This window comes from Hippoglossus stenolepis, chromosome 4, assembly GCF_022539355.2.
Source record: "Hippoglossus stenolepis isolate QCI-W04-F060 chromosome 4, HSTE1.2, whole genome shotgun sequence".
NCBI lineage: Eukaryota > Metazoa > Chordata > Actinopteri > Pleuronectiformes > Pleuronectidae > Hippoglossus > Hippoglossus stenolepis.
The window spans coordinates 2,939,220-2,957,912 of record NC_061486.1 but is presented as its reverse complement, the minus strand read 5'-3'; the positions used below and the strand labels follow the sequence as shown (position 1 = coordinate 2,957,912).

Here is an 18,693-nt window from a genome sequence, read left to right as displayed (position 1 = left end):
AAAAGTATAGACGCAGTGAGAAGTTGTTTACTGCTGTTGGTGTTTAAGTGAGTTTGGAACCACTGACCTGCCTGTTTCATACTGTGGAATATGTTTATTGAGTCTATGTTGTGTGTGTGTGTGTGTTTGTTTGTGTTTATGCTCCTAAATGCTTAGTGTTGTGTATTCGTGAGTCCTCAGGGGACAGAGGGGCCGTGGCTTGGTTTATGTTGCACACGCACACACACACGCACACACACTCACACACTCACACACTCACACAGTCGGGGTTCAGAATTTCCGCATCAGAGGTGAAATTGTATTTGTCTAAACTCTTAATTCTGCCCTGATGTGACATGTGACTGGACGAGGGAGGAGGAGGAGGAGGCTGTGTGTGTCTGTATGTCTGTGTCTTTGTGTGTGTGTGTGTCTGTGTGTGTGTCCTGCTGTGTGTCCAGTGCTCTGGTTGTTTGTTTGAGAGATGAAATCCAAGAGCAGCATGCACGCGTGTGAAAGTGCTGCAAATACAAACCTGTCTGCTGCAAACAACCTGTAGATACTTTGCTAAATTATGTTTTTGCAGGACACAATGTCGGGTTCGAAACTGTGGAGGAAGCTCAGTGACTCTGGGCTCAGCAGCCTCCTGCTCCACGTGTTGTGTTCAGGCCTCTTCCACTCGTCATCGGTTTAGTGCACGACGGCAGTTTGTGTAAAAAACCCTGTAGAGACGACTTTTTTCATCATTCGACCCAGACCACAATCTCCCTGTGACCTCAGCCACCAGCTTAGAGTCGCCAGAACATCCATAAAATCATTACTCGTGCTTTGCTTGGACGTGGTTGGGAAACAAATTAAATTAAAGGCTTAAAGTTGTTTTTTTACCACACTCGAGCAAAATCATGCAGCGAAACTGAGAAGAAAATCACTTGAAATACAGCAGCGAGGTGTCTGTTGACCTGTTATGATGTTTACACCAGTTGCTAATAGAATAATCTTATTTACATGAGCGTAGTCCGATCCTGACACACGTCAACATCACATCCTCCAGCTGTGGTCAATTCCCATCTTTTCCCTATGATACATGTTTTTCTCCAGAGTTCTTGTAAGAAGCCGGCGCTGAGAACAAAAGCACTGAACAATCCCACCTCCAGTTAAACTCCCAGCAACTTCCCAGTGTTGTCGCAGCGCCTGTTGAGTCTCTGATGTAATCGCTGGCCCCTCGAGCCAATCACAGCGTGACGTTTCTGCTGCTCCGCTCGAGACGTGTCGGACGCGGCGCGCCGCTCTTAGACATGTTTTCTGAGCTTCAGTCTGGAAGTCGTGTTGGAGGGTTTGCGTCGGTTTCTGTCGGTAACGGGACTCAGAGCTGCTGCTGCTGCACGAAATGTAAACTTTCATGTGGAAGGAGACGAAGAAAGTGTTTTTACAGTTTAGATTATTTTTTTAAATGCAAAGACGTGAATCCTTAACTTTCCTTAAGGTTCATAAAGTTTAGTATTTCACTTTTCTGCAACTGTGAAATGAACCTGTACGTGCAACATTGGTTTTTCTGCTCTGACAACAAAACAAGGAAAACTCACTCACAGATTTAGTTCTGATCTGTTTCTCTTTCTTTGAATTCAATGAGACGTCTGATGATTTGGGCCGAAACAGAAACATGAGATTCAATCTGATGCATTTTTTGGGAAATGACCCCGGGAATAGTTTTCCTGTAAAGCTTCATTTCACTTCATCAGTGTTTTCCCTCAGCTTTAAATTCGTCCAAGTATTTGTTTGATTTGAAATTCAGTGTGTGTGTGTGTGTGTGTGTGTGTGTGTGTGTGTGTGTGTGTGTGTGTTTTAAACAGTTTGTGACTGTGTGCATCAGTTCAGTGTTGGCTTCGGCAAACAAGCCACTGTTGTTTGACACCGGCACACGACGACTCCTGAAATCTCTGCCAGCTCGAACAGATGCAAGGTGCAAAGGCCTCCAAGACCCACACACACACACACACACACACACACACACACACACACACACACACACACACACACACACTCACGCCTATACACAATCATGCAAACTTACTCATACATGATAAAACCACTGACGTAACCTGTGAAACATGTGCACATAAACACAGAGACACATGCAGATGTGCGAGGAAATGCATGTAAATCCACAATAATATTAACACACACATCTGCTCACAGACTTGGTTTCTAATCTTCTGGGGTTTGTTCCCCAAAAAAACGCTGCAAAGACACGAAGAGCTGAAGAAAATGAGTCGAGGAAGCAGGACGAGTGAAAGAAAGAGAGGGTTGTATGGGCCCCAGTCTGGAGGGGAGGACTGAAGGAACTGTGTGTGTGTGTGTGTGTGTGTGTGTGTGTGTGTGTGTGTGTGTGTGTGTGTGTGTGTGTGTGTGTGTGTGTGTGTGTGTGTGTACCCTTCCTCTGCGCTGAAGGGGGCATCTGTATGCAAATGAGACACGGTTCTTCCTGGGTGACAAATCAAAAGGCCCACCTGCTGCAAGGGCCTGTGTGTGTGTGTGTGTGTGTGTGTGTGTGTGTGTGTGTGTGTGTGTGTGTGTGTGTCTCACTGTGTGTGTGTGTGTGTGTGTGTGTGTGTGTGTGTGTGTGTGTGTGTGTGTGTGTGTGTGTGTGTGTGTGTGTGTGTGTGAGTGTGTTTTGGAATAACAGGGCCTGTCTAATGAGCAGAGTAGAGAGTTACTGCTGTGTCTTGGTCTCATTCCTCTCCTTTCACTCCTCGGAAGACATTAGTCGCCCTCCTTTCCTCCCCTCTCCTCCCCCCTCTACACACAGACACACCACACACACACACACACCACACACACACACACACACACACACACACACACACACACACACACACACACACACACACCAGCTGTCAAAGAAAACCTGGCAGAGTTCACTGAAGATTTCGGAAATTTAATCTCATTGTTCATGAGAAATATTTAAAAATAAAGGCGAGAGTAAAAGCTGTCGCAGCTTCCACGTTTTCCCAGAAATGTGAACTTTTGGTCCTTTTCAAAATAACACCAGGTTGATTCAGTCATAGTGAAGGGTGCATAAATAACACGCATATTAAAGTGATGTTGAGAATTTGGAAAAAGCAGCGAAAGCAGCAGCGTCAAATCGAACCAGATGTGAAACCGTTCGAAAAGGGAAAATGTAATATTTCTTCTCAGGTGCTTTGAAAAGACGTGGGTTACGCTCCAGGATGACATCATCACCTGAAACCGACCCAAAGCACCTCTGGCTCTGAACGCACAGATCCTTCTTGGCTGCAGTGTTCAGAACAGAAAGTTGGCCGAGTCTCAAGCTGGATCCTGCAGATTAGAGCTGTTGAAAGATGAAGTCAAGATAAAAAAAACAAAAAAAAAAACATTTAAAAATCCCCTAAATTGGCGTAAAATCATAAATCTCTATGGTATTTTTTAAACTTTAATTGTCCCCCCCGGGGGAAACGCGGCAGCTCCAGCAGCAAAGTGGATGTGACGTGAGCGGATGCAGGATGGAAACACAAAAGAAAAACACAACACGAGGCTAAAAATAGACGTTGAACGAGCAAGCGGGGACGATAAATATCAACAGAACCGAAAACGAGGTGAAAACAAGCTTCTTCCTGCAGGAGGATTAAAAATGTGAAGATACAGATTCCTATAGGTTTTAATTAATTCACATGCACACACGTGACCTTGTCTTGCCCTCGTCTCTTCCTACATTCCTCCACTCACATCACACCGTTCTCCCTCCATCCCTCTCCTCCCTCCGTCTCCTCTCCTCCCTCCTTCCCTGACCCTCCTCCTCCCTATTTATGCATGCATCCTTCGATCCAGCTCCGTCTCATCCATCAATCATTTCTCCCTCCGTCTCTTCCCTCGTGCTGCTCCTTCACCTCCTCCCCCCTGTTTCCTCCCCTCCTCCCTCCTCCCTCCTCCCCTCCTCCCTCCGACTCCCCCTCCATCCCATTTATCTGGAGAATAGTGCAGCAGCAGCACTTAGGCCGGCGACCAATTAGCAAGGAGCAGCAGTACTGTAGGACGAGACAGGCCACTATTCATCCTTACACACACACACACAGAGCTCTATGCATCCCACCAGTCACCATTATGGAACAACAGATTTATTACACACCCATACAGTGCAAGGCAGTGCCACCTCCAAATATAGCTCCTCTCTGTCTCTCCCTCCCCCTCTCTCAGATCTTAATTCAAAAGGTGCTTTATTGGTTTCAAGGTTAAAAACAATTTAGTTTCTGCACCAATGCACAATTTAGTCAAATGAAGGAAGTGTGTTTCTTTCTGTGTGTCTCTCTGTCTTTGTTTCTCTCTCGCGCAAATAAAAAAGCTTTTCCATTTAGGTTTAAGACATAAAAGCTAGAAGGGCACTCAGAGAGCGAACACCCCCCCCCCCAGGTAACACTGAGTCATGATGAACTTTAACATTTATTAAAAAACACGTAGTAAATCTGTGGGTTAGTCCTTTTTATCACTTTAATCTTTAGTCTGAAGCCAGAAACATATTCAAATGTTTTCTGGTGAAATTATTCCTCAGTTTTTTTGTCTAGAAGTAGATTTGCAGGCAACAATCTCACAACATTCAAAGAGCAGAAACATACTGAAAAAACATCTTTGGATTTCTCTGCTGCTTCTAATATTTCCTAAATGAATGGATGTAGATTTGCGGATCAGTCCGTCAGCGAGCAGCCGGTGAAGACGAAACCTGTGGCTTCATCAGTTTGTGCCGAGAACAAACGCAGCCGCTGCCGTCCCACATGCAATATTCATTTACGACACCTGTTTTATAATTAGAATCGACCTGCTTCCCTCGTCTTCTCCTCCTCGCCGCTGAGGTATTGACCTCCGGTCGGACACGGGGGCGAAGTCATAAAGACAAACTAAAAGCTGGAAATGAATTAGTATCGATGCCGTCGAGGTTTCCCCCTCATCTGTCCTGTCGCAGTTTTATGGCTCCAGTCGAGTTTCCCGGCCTCGGGGCTCAGTGTCTCTCTGAGCGTCTCCTCCAGACAGACGCTGACACGGTAATGTGAGTGTTGACTGGACTTTTACGAGACAAAATCACATTGGGCAGCATTTTCTCAGTGGAGCTGGCGTTTGTGCTCGATCCGTTACTCCGTGTGGATTGAAACCTCAGATGGCAACATTTCATTTCAGTGGGATGCCTGAAAATAACAGACCCGTGCCCCGAGGACGTGGTTACACAGTGGAGAAAAATCTGGAGCAGCAACAACTACAGAACAAAGCTGAGCTCGGCGTCTCTCACGTGACCTCATGGGCGAAACCAGTTGATTCTGAATATCTGTCAACAGGCGCTCGGTGGCTGACGTGAGCCTCAGAATGTCGATGGTCTGTTCTCTGTCTTGTTCATCGGCTGTCGTGGTTCTGCTTGTGAAATACTGACGTAATCATCCCGGGTTTTAAATCTTAAATATGAATCCGAACTCTACCAGATTATCTGACCTGAACATTGGTACCAGATTCCTCCTCTGATTCTCAGAATCCAAAATGTTATTAAATCAGCCTCAAAATCCTCGAGCAGAGTCCAACTTTATTCAGCTTCTCACACGAAAACAAAATCCCAATCGTGTCCAGCCTTCAAAGTGTCGTTCTCGCTGAGCTACGATGACTCAGAGCCGACTGTGTTTCACGTCTTTACCAAAACTCTCTGACCTCACGGGAAGAAAAGCTACCAAAACACCAGTTAGAGTGTTTGTGGTGAAATCATGTGCACAAACTGTACATCTGTCGCTCGAACCAGATACACAATCCACCGCGACCTGAACCCAAGGAGCATGAGGTCATCGTGAGCAGAGGAATGTTTGCTTTTTCTCCCCATGCTTCAGTTGTGTGCATATGTGTGTGTGTGTGTGTGTGTGTCTGTGTGTGTGTAGTTGCTGCTATCAGTGTGTATTTGTGCCCGTGCGGCCCTCCCACCCGGAGCCGGACACATTCCTGCAGAGGTGACTTCCACCACCTCTTAATTTCAATCAAGCTGAAAACTACACACACTCGTCATCAGTCTGCTGAAGACGATTGTCTCCATCAGGATCCATGAACTCCTGTTGACAAACACCTCGTTGCCACACGGTGCATTCGGCACACACCAAACGTTTATGGACACTAAATTATTACCTTTTTAAAAGTGCTTTTCTAAATACCTTTGGCCATTTACTGTATGAAAACTGATTCTGGATTTATTATGTCTGAGTCAGCCATTTTCTTTTTTTCTTCTCCTCCAGTCCGTCCCTCACGCTGTCTCCTCTGTCTGTCCTCTGTCACTGTGCGCCACCATTTTAGAGCTTTGTCTTTAATCCCACGCCATGATTGCGGTTTTCAGTATTTAATATCCCGTCCACACACACATGCACACACACACACACACAAAACCAGCACACATCTGTCCCACAAGGCCACATGAACACATACTAACACACACCTGACTCCCACACACACACACACACAGACACACACACACACACTCTGCCCCCAGCCTTTATCAACATTACTGATTTCAGTCCTCTAAGCCTCTTACGCGGCTCTAAGCTCTCAGACCGAGGACGGAAAACTGCAATATTACATATCGCACACTCTCACACACACACATGCGTATGCAACTGGATTTCCTGTTTGTTGGCCGTTTCCCCCGTCTTCATTAAGCGACACATTCATTATACATGTTATTGCTGTTTTTTATCACTTATAACGAGATGATTCCCGTTAAATGAGATTCTGCTTCGCTTCCGTCTGAATCTGTCAAATTACGACGGCAAACTGACGCCAGTTAGAGCGTCTGTCTGAGCCGGAGCTGCTCGGCTGATCCGAGCGCAGCCGGAAGTTAAAACCCGTTGGTACTTTAGTAATAAACAGTTGAGTTTGTCAACACGTTTCTGATTCATCGTGCGCTCACTCTCCTTCAGCTGTTTTTCATCATTTGTTTGCGTTGCCACGAAAGTAAAAGCAGCTTTTTGTATGTTTCAGTGCTACTTGTTAAAGTGAAAGCTGGAAAATGGGATTATTTTCCTTAGCGATTCATCTTTTACTCTTTTTAAAATGATGTGAAGAATCGTTTAAAGTTAGATCCCAAGGTCACGCAATGTTTTGTCAGACATTTATTGCATAACCCAAAATTGTGAAACATTCAATTATTTATAAATGATATAAAACTGAAGTATGCACCAGAGGCGAATAGCACAGATGTGAAACCAGACCCAGACAGTTTTACTATTTAGTTGTACTTTTTTATTAATTGAGCAGTTTGCAAAAACACTAACTCACTGATAAAAGACTAATTAAATGATTTAAAAAAGTAAAGGATGATAAATCAGCAGAAGAATCAGTTTCCTTCTCACATTCTGCACAAAATGTTGCTTGGTAGAAAAACACATATTCATACAAATTAGAGTTTATTCTGAATTCAGTATTTTACCATGACGGCACGTGAGATAAGCCGACAACCAATTTCTGCACCGCTGATAATTTCATGCCCAAAAGAAAAGTCATATAATGTAATATATACATAATATAATTCCTCCTTAAAGTGTAAATGTAATTTAGGGAAGGAAGATAAGTGCAACACACTCTCATGGCCACTTAACAGCTTTGTAGTTATGTTGGGCTAAATATAAATAAATAAATAAATCCTAAATATTCTGTGCGTCTAAACGAAACGTCTGATGACTCCACACGTTTATTAGTTTTTAGTGTGTGTGTGACGTGAGCACGTGAGCAGGCAGACACGCGGAGTAAAGCCTCAGCAGCAGTCAGCGCCGTGCAGGCTGCCGGACACACGATCATATCCCAGAGAGAGTCACAGGTCAGAGGTCAGAGGTCAGCTCCAGCACCTCCATCGCCCTCTCAGGCTTCCACAGGCGGCCGCAGTGAAGATGGTGTCTGAAGAGGATGTGAGCAGCGTTTATACAATAAAAATGATCAGTGGCATGAGAAAAACATTAGGTTTTATTTCATATGAAATAAGCCGCCCTGTGCTGATGCGATCTGCTGCAATGAGGGAGTCGTTTTTTATTGTTTCCCTTGATGTAATCTTTTATTTGACACAGCAAAGAAACCGTGAGAGACATTTCAGCCTGTTCAGTTTTTGGCAAACGTGAATTTGTCATTGAGAAAAAGCTTCCAACACTCAGAACCAGACGTGACTTTTACTCGCAGCCGGTCACCAAGTCCTTGAAGTTTTACGTTTTTTATATCCAGTAATAGATTGTCTGCTAGATTTTTAGAATTACTGAATGAAACCCCTTCAGACCCACGAGTTGCTTTCCCCCTGAACGGACGCTCGGTGCGGAGCAGAGGAGCCGTGTGGTTGAAAAGGTCAGTTTTTAAAAGCTTCCCTCTGAAGTGGCTTTCTGAGTGTGTTCCCGTGTTCAGACGCTCCTCTGGGATCTGAACCCTGAACCCCAGCAAGGTCACCGATGTTCTCAGACATGAACTCATGCAGAATGAGACCCCTCCACGCAGGCAGCGTTAATACCACACTGACATACAGCTCCATCCATCCACCAGCTCGCAGTCAGACTCACACCAACAACCTTCACGTTCTCTCTCTTCACTCGTCCGTTTGATATTATTCCAGAAATAAAGAACAGATTTCCACGAACCTTGGCGGAGGGCTGGGGACCTGAGCTGAGAAAGACTCGTAAATGTCTTGGCACAGATTCAGACAACGAGGCGGACGCAGGCATTTTTCTTTTTCACTTTCATTAACATTGTGAGATTTTGACCCTTTTTCCACATTTCTCACATTTCTGAGGGAATAATTCATGGACCTCTGTGTTTTTGATATTTTTTTTGTTGAGCGCAATTTGGTGCAAATGAAAATCTGGATCAAGTGAATTTAAATGTGGTTTCATAACAGATGGGGCTTGAAACCTGGAGCTACCACCAATGTGCAGCTGAGACGATGAAGTAATGAAGTCTGTTTGGATTTGGTGGATGTGTGCGGCTCCACTGAGGGACATTCAAGTTTAATGTATTTGACAGATATGAACACACCATTATATTACAGGCAATAACTCAGATCTGTGGAATACAAACAAATGAACATGTCCGTGTCCCGGTGGTTTTTCTCTTGGATTCAGAAAGTGAAGCACGAACATCCGAACGTGATAAACATGTTGTTGTTCACAGAGCAGGTTCCGTGTTTGTCTCGAACTTCGTGTTGTCCGATGAAAAGCTTTACTCCGAGCGGTCATGACTCCCCCTCCTCCTCCATCACCCAGAGACTCCCCACCGCTGCAGCTCTCGGGTCACATCAGTCAGCCCCCCGCCGCCTGCAGACAGGCATGGCTAATCAATCTCTGCGCCACATCTGCCACATGGAGGGCAGCGACAGGCCGTCAGGACACACCCACCTGCTTCCACGCAGCCTGCGTTCTCACTCCTCGCCTCTCGTCTTCCCCCCTCCCGGCCTGTTACTCCGTCTACGGCGGCCTGCAGCGTTCAAAACTGCACAAACGATAATTAGTAAAGCAGAAGCTGCTGATCGATATTGGTTTTCCTTCACCTCGCTGCCCCCCCCTCTCTCTCCGTCTGCTGCCTTCGTGTTAAGATTTTTAATAAGGCGGCGTCAAGGGTGCCAGCGAGGCCAACTGTAAATAGAACAGCAGGAATATGGCCGACCAGCCGCAAATCAATGCTGCACTGGGTGTGTGTTTGTGTGTTTGTGTGTTTGTGTGTTTGTGTTTCTGTGTTTCTGTGTTTCTGTGTTTCTGTGTTTCTGTGTTCATGTGCGTGCAAGATAATCAACTCCTGCTTACTTGCCTGTTTAAAAGTGTGTGAGTGACTGTTCATAGTCAGATGTGTAGCTGACGTTCAGCCTGTGTGCGCGTGGGTGTGTGTGTGTGTGTGTGTGTGTGTGTGTGTGTGTGTGTGTGTGTGTGTGTGTGTGTGTGTGTGTCCTTGGGAAGTGGTGGGGTAATGCAGTGTGCCAGTGAAATACGACGATCATAAACCCACTCAAACGCTTTCACTGCCTCTAATCCCAAAGTGCACACACACACACACACACACACACACACACACACACACACACACACAGGCGTGTCCATGACTTCAGAGGACTTGCCTTCATTTCCTGGAGACGTAAACTCTTTATCATAACTACTGCTTCACCTTAACCATAAAACACCTCCTAAACCCTCAAGATTAATGATTTACATTATTGGGACTTGCTTTTTGTCCCCGTAAGGACGACAAGTCCCCGTAACAGGAGTAAATCCTGCACCACATGTGCACACACACACACACACACAGTCAGATGCAGTTGTGGTTAATGGAGATTATTCTGTGTGTGTTTGTGTGTTGCTGAGACAATAAAAACATCTGTATTTCACTTGTGGTGGTTCCTCATGTGGTCGAAAGACACCGCGACATCACTGCTGGTTGAAGGAAACTCCTCAATCTTCTTGATTAGTGACCTGATGACTGTTAAAGGACTAATACACAACTTTTCATTCTCATATCCTGTTGTTACTGTTAATATCATATAATCGGTGCAGAATTGTTTGTACCTGTCAAACTGAATTTCTGCCAATAATCCAGAATGTTGCAGTCTTAAAATGTTGTATTTAAAAACATATAACACATTTAATCACTATATTAATGCTGTTATCTATTTGTGGTTTCTCTTCATGGATCCCAGTGTTGCTCCTCCCGGCTCGGAGCTTGTTGTGATGAATGAGATTCACTTGGATTCTCGTCTATAAGTCTCATCCTGTAATATTAGATAAACACAGATGGACCTCGGTGATCTGACGCTCGCGGACAAACACAGGAAGTCATTTATTTTCCTGATGACAGAACAAACTGTGGATTTCAACTTGCTTTTTATTTTGTCTCCTCGTAACAAACAAAAATAATTTCACATCTCCAGCATTTAGCAGCTGCTCGGATCAACGGCTACGATAAACTGAGGAATCACTGCGAGCTACGCTTATGGTTTTTGTTTTTTGTTGCAAGTAAAGAAAATGTCGGAAACTGACTCCAAAAAGCTCCATGAAACAAACAAACTCAAAAAACCTCCCGACAGAGGACGATGGCAAACTGAGGAGAAAAATATGGACGTCTGTTTTCTTGTTTGACAACTTGTTTCTGCTTCTGTCCGAGGAGGAGTGAAACAGAAAGATGTTTCCTCCCCGTGCAGCGCTGAGGAGAGACTCTAACTGTGTGTGAAGGGTCGATTCCACCTGCCGCTCGCTGCATCACGGCGCCCTGCAGCCTCTCAAACTGCAGCGTCATTGCGAAGGCCTCCCTCGCCCCGTGGTCAGTGTCGTGCCCAGCTGAGGCTGCGTCTCTCTGGGTGAGCGATCACACCGACGCTCCCAGGCTCCACCGAGGCCTCCAGCAGCTGGACTCCTGCATCAAGCTGCTTTAATACATCCTGCACTGATGCACTTGTTTGCAATGTGGAAAAACTCTTCTCCTGCAAGAAGGCAGATCTCCTGCCTTGTTTCCATGTCAACTCTTTCACTAGTTTTGATATTTGTCAGATTGAAAACTCTACATAAATTGTAGTCAGGAAAATTATTCATATCAAGTATTTATATTTAGGAGCGGTGCAGGTCTAAGGTTTCCTGGATGTTGTGTTTACAAGCAACCCACTGTGCCTAACTTGGTCAGAGTATTAACCTTTATTCATTTGATATTTTATCAAATATCTTTTTATTTTTTAAGCAGGATTTTGCAGAAACCACTCAACGGATTTGCACGAACCCTTTGGTGGAAGGTTGTGGTGCAGGTCAGGGAACGAGCCGCATTTTGGTGTGAATCCAGATTCAGGAATTTTCACTTATTCACATTGTGAGACATGTGGAACAGTTTTGTTGATTTCTCAGAGAATAATTCACGGATCTTGATGAGAAATCGTTGCAGCTTGATTGAGTTTAAGGGGGAAATCAAACTGTGCATCTTTAATTTCCTCAACTTATTTCTCAGTGGATCATCCTCGTTTCGTTTGACTGATTTTCTACCTGTTCTTGAATCTCTTCTTACTTCTCTCACGTTCATTGATGAATTATGGTCTGTAACAACCTGGTTTTCCCACAGGAATCATTAATGATTCATGTGATCTAATCTAATCATCTGTCTGAACGAGTGCAGCATCAATAAGAGCTGCAGCTTCAAACCAGGCAGCAAGCGTGGAAATAAAAGTCTCACCAATAACCCAGAGGTTCAGTTAACAAAGTAAAGGTCTTGTTGGTGAAATTTGTCTATTTGTGCCTGTGTGTGTGTGTGTGTGTTTGTGTGTCTGCACGGATGCTGTTATGCCAGTGTGTGTGTGTGACAGATTGAAAGCCCAGTCAGCACACACACACAGACAGGGAGGTGGGGGTGGAGGAGGAGGAGGAGGAGGCGGGGGAAGGATTGAGCGAAAGAGAGAGTGAAATAAAGAGGAGAAAGGAGGAGGAGGAGGAGGAGGAGGAGGAGGAGCAGCTGAAAGTGCAGAGGTTTCTATGAGCTCCGAGGGTTTCCAACTGTCACAGACAATAGGTGAGGGCGAGGCGCTCCGTATGACAATAGGCTCTTTGACCCCGGTCAAGCTAGCAGGAGGAGGGCGGGGGAGGGGGGGGGGGACAGAGGGTGTCCCCATCTGCCTCAGAAGAGGGAGAGTGTGTGTGTGTGTGTGTGTGTGTGTGTGTGTGTGTGTGTGTGTGTGTGTGTGTGTGTGTGTGTGCATCTGTAACTGTGTCGTCTAATCTGAGCTCACAGACACACACTCTCTGAATCTGCTGCTGCACAACATTCATGTTTTGCTTTGGTTAATATTTCTGTGTTTGATCGGCACAAAAAACTTCTTCATCAACCTCAGAGACACAGAGTTGACCGGAGTCACCGTCCTACACTGATTGTGTGTTTTTGTGTTTGTGCGAAACATCTCAACACTTGACTGATCCACTTTGAAGGAGCTGCACTACTTTTCTCTTTCTCTCTCTCTCTCTCCTCTCTCTCTCTCTCTCTCTCTCCCTCTCGCTCTCTCTCTCTCTCTCTCTCTTCTTCATTTTCAACGTTACATAAAACATATTTTCAGCTTGTTTAAATGTGATTATGTCATAATTTGAACCATCGCAGTTTAAATCTGTATCACGTCTAATTTCTGCAAAGAGAAAACACAGCAAATCTATAAATAATGTTTAAAATCCGACCAAAGGCCCAACTAATAAATACAAAGTTGATAAGACTAGTAAAGATTAGTTACCTATTAGTTATAGCACAGAACGGATATTCCTCAGTACATCATATTTATGAATCGGTAGAGAATTGGGAAGAAGAAACTACTCTTGAGTCTTTTTACTTCATCAACTTTGTTTCTCCATCTTCTCACAAATTCACTTTGTGTTCGCTGGGGACCTGAAGTTGTCCCACGACTCCTCTGATGACGACTGTTGACCGATCCTGTAGATTAACGACGCCACCGCACTTAATTAAAAGCAGCTTTGGTGACCACGGTGTAAGGGTCAGAAAGTTGTGTCACTGAGAGACGACAACAAACAACAACTCTAATTTAGCTTTTTATCGTGATCGTCCCTGACCCCGACTGAACAACAACACCTCAGGCAGCGGACTCTGACGGAGGGATGTCTCTCTCTCTCTCTCTCCCTCCCTCTCTCCCTCTCTCTCTCTCCCTCTCTCTCTCCTGTCACTCAGCTACTTGTATCTGTCAGTTCTTCTGACAAAGCTGCCGTCTGTGACTCTGTGAGGAGCTGGGCTAAGCAACGCTGCTCAGGCCTCCTCATAAAACATCTTTATCATGTGCTGACACACACACACACACACACACACACACACACACACACACACACACACACACACACACACACACACACACAGTGCAATTTCAGCTTATTTGGCTGCAGAGAATTGCCTCCGTTCTCTTTTCCTCCATAAATAGCAGACATAGCTAGATTTGTCTCTGTGTCACCATGGCGATTCGCTGCTTTCACGACCTGCCATGACGATAGTGCCAGGCCTTGTGTGTGTGTGTGTGTGTGTGTGTGTGTGTGTGTGTGTGTGTGTGTGTGTGTGTGTGTGTGTGTGTGTGTGTGTGTGTGTCTGTGTGAGATGAAGGTTTGTAGGTACAGCACAGCAACTACCACACACACACACACACACACACACATACCCACCCCCTTCGGACAAAGCAGAGAATTGTGGGACTGCACACCCGTTGCCTTGGTGATGAGAATCAAAGTGACAGCTCTCCTAGAGGAGGAGCCCCCCCCAACCCCCAACCCCTCCTCCTCCTCTTCCTCCTCCTCCTCCCTCTCCTCCCCAGCAGGTGTAAGAGAGCGAGCGAGACAGAGCGATGTCTTTCTTCCCGTCTTGGTCGACGTCCAGCTCCTCTCGCCTTCTGTCCTTGAGAGTCGCTGAAATAAGCAGCGCTGGTCGGAAGTGGAGGCTGTAATTCGTGTGTCAGCTTTTAATAACATCATAAATTGTGTACGCGCCGGAATACGGAGCAAAGCTTGTCTGGAGGAGCAGCTCGCAGGTTCATGACGAGGCACCGTCTGTGCAAAACACAAAAATATGCAACAGCAACAAAAGTATACATAAAGCGTCGCTCTTTACGGGGCAGCTGCGGAGTTAATGAGCGAGAGGAGAATACAACTTTAGTGCTTCTTTCATTTAGATGTTAATCTGTGTGTAAACTACTTGGAGTCAAATCAGACCCGGCGCTGATCAAACGCACACACACACCGCGACATATGTGCTCCGCTCTGATTGGCCCTCCACAACAATGACACTTAGCGTCGGTGGTAGTCATGACAACGTCCCACAAAGGGGTCAGATCTAAAAGGTCTAAATCTGCTAATGTCTCTGAGTACGTCTCTCACATGCACACGCACACACACACACACACACACACACACACACACACACACACACACACACACACACACACACACACACACTCGCATAGACGGCACAGATGTGTCTGTGTGTGCACGTGTGTGCTCTTAAAGGAGCAGGTTCCTTCACTGCAGAATCAGGCTTTGTGTAGAAGTGCAATTCCCTTTAAGGAGGAGGAAGGTGAGTGCAGCAAACAAAGAGCCTCTTTGAAGAGAGGGAGGGAGAGAAAGGGAGAGAGACACAGAGAGAGAGAGAAAGAGAGACACAGAGAGAAAGAGAGAGGGAGAGAGAGAGAGAGAGAGAGAGAGAGAGAGAGAAAACCAGTTGTAAAATTGCTTTTTTCTTTCCATCTTTACAGACCCTCAATCTCTGGCAGCGGGACAAAGGTAGCCCTCTGGGACCCCTTAACCCCTCTGTGTCTCTCTCACACACACACACACACACACACACACACACACACACACACACACACACACACACACACACACACACACACACCCCTCCCTCACAAAGGAGCTGGTTCCACAGCTGCCCCGAGTCTCCCTTCCCTCCCCATTTCCATTATTTTTAATCCCCCCCCAGTGAAAGCTCCCCATACCCCCCCCCACCACCCCTCTAACACATATGCACCCACCATCATCACCTCCCCCATGATAAATCCCCCCTCTCCCCTTCTGAGGTCCCACAAAGCCGTCAGCTGTTGTATCGTCTCTCTGACACACCGGCTGGACTCTCATTTTAATTATGAAGCCCTGAGCCTGATTACTGTGTGTGTGTGTGTGTGTGTGTGTGTGTGTGTGTGTGTGTGTGTGTGTGTGTGTGTGTGTGTGTGTGTGTGTGTGTGTGTGTGTGTGTGTGTGTGTGTGTGTGTGTGTGTGTGTGAGTGTTACATGTTTCATACAATGATGTGTGATTACAATCGGGGTCAGTGTTGGTCATGTGACTGGTGGATTTCCACAGTGAGAGCCCCCTGATTGGCTGACGAGGTTGACGCCAGGTTAACAGTGACTCTGTTGTGGCGTCTGTTTCTTTTTCCTGTCGTCCTCTGAGCTTTGTTCATTTCCACTTTCTCTTCTCATGTTTCAGCCTTGTTGCTTCCTAACCTTTGTTTCCTCTATTCTTCCCCTGATTGAGTTTTATCAGGACTATTTTTCCCAAATGAGCAGCACTGCCTCACTCTCCGTTTCACTCTTGACCTGTAAGAATGCCACCATGTTCACAGGCTGGATGTTTTCCAACAGTCGTCGATACTCTCGTGTGTGTCCCCCCCCCTCATCAATAAACTTTCCCCACGTCCTGTAAAACTCCGCTTTCATCCTCCTCCCGCCCGCGGCCGACTGTTGTTTTCTGCGTCGTGCTGTAAATCATACAATCATGTTCCATATGGTTGTCATTAATAAAGATGAGGTCACACATTTCCAGTCAGACCCCACCCTCCACGCTCACATGCACGTGTACACTCACACACACACACACACACACAGGAGGAGTTCATGCATGGTGCACACATGCAAACGTGCAGATACACACTCTCAAACACTCTGCTGATACTTTGCAGAGAGCGAGGGAGAGAGGGAGAGAGAGAGAGAGAGGGAGAGAGAGGGAGCTAATTAGTGTTTTAGCTGATTGCTAATTGCCGCTTTCTTCCACCTACTTACACACAACACTGATAGAGAGAGAGAGCATTAGAGGGAGGGAGAGAGAGAGAGAGAGAGAGAGAGAGAGAGAGAGAGAGAGAGAGAGAGAGAGAGCAGAAGCCAGTTCTTCTATTTGCATTTTTATCAGAAACTCTGATTACACACATCCATTGAGTCTTTATTCAGTCGCGCACAAAACACACACACACACACACACACACACACACACACACACACACACACACACACACACACACGCAGTGTCTCTCTTATTTAGAGCTTCTTCTTTATGAAAAGGTTTTAATGTGAATCTTTTAGCTCGTTTCCTGATGTTCAACCTGCAGCAGAATGAGTGACCTCTGTTTCATATCATGTTTTCAATCCTCCGATGCACAAACATCTGTCGCTAGATAATCAACTTGCCTGAATGCAATAGGAAACCTGTAAACTGAGGAGGATCAGATCAGGTGAAACTACCCGTTATTCTCTATTTTTATCATTTCACTGAATCAAAATGAAACCGAATCTAATTCGATTTAACGGGAACCATCGGGGGCCAGAATCACCTCCATCTTTGCTCCCGCTAGTCCAAACTATAGTTAGCGACATGGGAAACATTGGAGACGCACCAAGAAACAAGTTTTCTTGGCCTGCTCTCCTGCTGACGATCCCCAGCCTGGCTCAGATTCCTCAGTTCAGTCAGACCAAAAGGAATCGAACCGACTTGTGCTCCGTCGTCGATCAGGTTTCTCACAGTGCGACCGTTGTGTTACAGTTGCAGAACGAGTCTGTAGCCACGCAGCCAAAAAGTTGTGTTTTTCCACAGTGGATTTATGTCATGTCGGAGCCGCAGTGTGTATCTGAGAGTGAGAGTCTCAGGCGCTCGTACAAGCAGCGCGTGAAGCAACGAGCCGGAGAAGCAGAGTTCAAGTGTAGTTGAGGATGTTTTGGTTTGTGAGACTCTGCACAGTTTTCACTTTCTCAGGCTACGTGTCCTCAACATGGAGCCAAGTCCCAGCTCTCACACACACACACACACACACACACACACACACACACACACACACACACACATATACATGATCTCAGATGCACAAAGACATACTCAGAAACATGCACACACACACACACTCTCTCTCTCTCACACACACACTCACTTTGTGCAGTCCCAGCTGTAACAAATGGGGACCAGATTGTGTATGATGATCATGATGTAAAACACCAGGCATGCTGGTCTCCATGGTTGACGAGCTTTGTTGAGTAAATTTTGAATGTGTGTGTGTGTGAATGTGTGTCTGAGTGTGTGTGTGTGTGTGTGTGTGTGTGTGTGTGTGTGTGTGTGTGTGTGTGTGTGTGTGTGTGTATCCAGAGGGGTCAAACCCGGATCCACGTGCCATGAGCTATTAAGCAGCTCTCTTTGGTTCCCTGTAGAATTCATCATACGCTGCTGCAGCCAATCACAATCAGCCGTGTTTGGGTTAAAGAATATGTTCCAAACAGATGAATACATCATACTGCCGAAAAACAGAAAACAGCTTTATTTGATTTTTAAGGGGTTTTTTTGTACTTTGGATTAGAAATTAAACTATGACTGTATCTATCTAAGTGTTGGTGGAAAGTCCGACGACTTTCTTTGTGTCTACTTTTCAGGATATTTGAAACTGAGAAATCTGAAACTATGGACCGGGGCGAAGGTTAATCTGTCTGAACAAGATATTTACATTGATTATGATTGAATAGAGCAAACTATAAAGCTCTCTGGCACAGTTAAATCCAAAATTTCCAAATGTAACTCCAACGTTTCATTGCAGATTTTACGGGTGTTGAGCTTGGAGGTTACAGGCACTTATCCTGCAGTTCTTCTCATTATTTTGTGGCCCAGTAAAAGTCAATGAGCAGAGCATGGCACTGACATTAGCGTGGCACAATATGGGCAGTGGGTGTTAAGGAGAGAGAGGATTGTACGGGGGGTCGGGTTCAAACAGCCGGGGCTCTGCAAAGTTGTGAAAATGCTGGTAAAGTGAGACAAGTATTCTCGTAAAGACACTCTGATGCCTACACTATGTGTGTGTGTGTGTCTGTGTGTGTGTGTGTGTCTGTGTGTGTGTGTGTGTGTGTTCCTGAGCAGCATGAGTCAGAAGACAAAGGGTGTGTTCAGCTGAGACAGAGTGGAAGGAAATGAGGGGAAGTA

The 18,693-nt window shown here is 45.7% G+C and overlaps 1 protein-coding gene across 2 annotated transcripts in view; it reads left to right on the top strand.

The window, feature by feature from the left end:
• The window catches only part of nova2 (NOVA alternative splicing regulator 2), a 67,186-nt gene that overhangs the window by 18,039 nt on the left and 30,454 nt on the right, over positions 1 to 18,693 (top strand). The gene's annotated exons all lie outside the window — the stretch shown is intronic.